Raw genomic sequence first — 2022 nt, forward strand, 5'->3', positions numbered from 1 at the left:
GCCCTTTCTAAGTGATCTACAAGGGCAGTTATTAGCACTACTATGCATGACAGTATATTCCAGCCACTTAATCACTGACTTGATCAAGGTGAATAAGACCCAAACTGCTCTTAAAAGTTGTTGTTGTTGTTGTTGCTAAGTGCCACGGAGTCAGTTCCAACTCATTTCTGAAGAGCAGCTGGTGGGTTTGAACTGCCAACCTTGTGGTTCGCTGTCCAGTGCTTATTCTACAGTGCCACACCAGAAATCCTCTCTTAAAAGTAGCAATTACTAAACTATTTTCTTCCACTGTTTATTGCTGACTTATTTCTCAAATTCTATACTCAGTCCTGGTAGGGAACTGTAGGATAATGAGTAGACTACTGGATTGCAAGTTCATTTGAATTGCAAGGAGGATGGTTCACCAGCCACTCCTCAGAAACCCTATACAGGGTCACTGTGAGTTGAAACCAACTCAACAGCACTTAACAGTAACAACATAGTTATTCTTATGAGCTGGGGTGGTACATAGGATTAAGTGTTTGGCTGCTAACTGAAAGGTAGGTGGCTTGACTTTACAGGTAGTCTACTTCTGTAAGATTCACAGCCCCATAGTAACCCTATGGAATAGCATTATTCTGTCCTATAGGGTCACTATGAGTGGGAATAGACACTCAAATGACTTGGGTTTGGTTTGGTTTCTATACTTGTTCTTGTTGTTGTGTATCATAAAGTCAGTTCTGACTCATAGTGACCCCATATAGGGTTTCCAAGGAGCAGCTGGTGAATTTGAACCACCAACTTTGCAGTTCAAACCGACCTAGAGGTTGAGTAATTATCCTACAGTGCCACACCAGGATTCCATACTTGTTCTTACAGGTTTTTAAATGTGAAGTTACTAAATGAAGGCCCCCAGGTTGTACATTTCTGTAGAATGCTGCCTATTGCTATGACTGGTTTAATAAATAATGTCCTATATAATGACAAAGTTTGAAAACTTCTCCTTAATATCTTATTAAGGCTGAACTGTATGTTTAAATATTTGCCTTTCTGCAATCTGTTCTTGTAAAGACACCTGGATGTGTGGTCCTTGACCCTGAGGAGATTATTATTTAATAGAGCAACTGACAGCACCCAGAATCACATAAATAAATGTAACAGCTGTACATAAGCAAACATTTATACATAGCTGAGTACAGCTGCACAGATTTATACAGGTGCTAAATAACAACCACAGGGTCAATGGTTCAAACCCACCAGCTGTTCCTAACAAACTCTATATAAGGTAGTTATGAGTCAGAATCGACTCGACAGCACATAGCAACAACAACAAAATAACGTACCAGTAAAAGAAAAATTAAGACAGTGAGGGTTATTAAAGTGCTTGAGAATTAGAGTGCAGAGTAATATAAATTTTTAAAGCCTTTCCAAGTGCTACCTAGTCATTTGAGGCTAAGGAAGCTCAGAAAGTAGTAAAGAAAAAGGTCATTCCAATTATGGGAAGTGCAGGTATAATGGGTTGAAGTGAGAGGATGCATTGTTGTTGACAATTATTTATGAATAACTGTCTTAGCTATCTGGAGCTGCTGTAACAGAAATACCATAAGTGGCTTCACCAAACCAAATTACTCTCTCACAGGTTAGGAAGCTAGAAGTCCAAATCCAGAGTGCCAGCTCTAGGGGAAGGTTTTCTCTTTCTGCCAGCTTTAGGGAAAAGTCTTCATCTCCTTTCAGTATGTGTAGACCCAGCATTCCTTGGAGTTCTCCCTGTGTCTTGATATCAGTCAATCTTCATCTGGATCCAGCAGCCTCAAAGTGCAAAGACCTCAGGTTGAAAGGACACACATCAATGCCAGCTCTTATTCCTTGGTGGTAATAGGTCTCCCTTTCTCTGGGCACTTCTCTCTCTTTTTATTTTTTAAGAGAAAAGATTTCCCAATTGTCTGTCAGTTTGTTGTACTTTGGTGGCTTGTGTGTTGCTGTGAGGGTGGAAATTATGCCACTGGTATTTTAAATACCTGCAGGGTGATCCATGGTATAAAG

The sequence above is a fragment of the Chrysochloris asiatica genome, unplaced genomic scaffold, assembly GCF_000296735.1.
Source record: "Chrysochloris asiatica unplaced genomic scaffold, ChrAsi1.0 scaffold00027, whole genome shotgun sequence".
NCBI classification, from domain to species: domain Eukaryota; kingdom Metazoa; phylum Chordata; class Mammalia; order Afrosoricida; family Chrysochloridae; genus Chrysochloris; species Chrysochloris asiatica.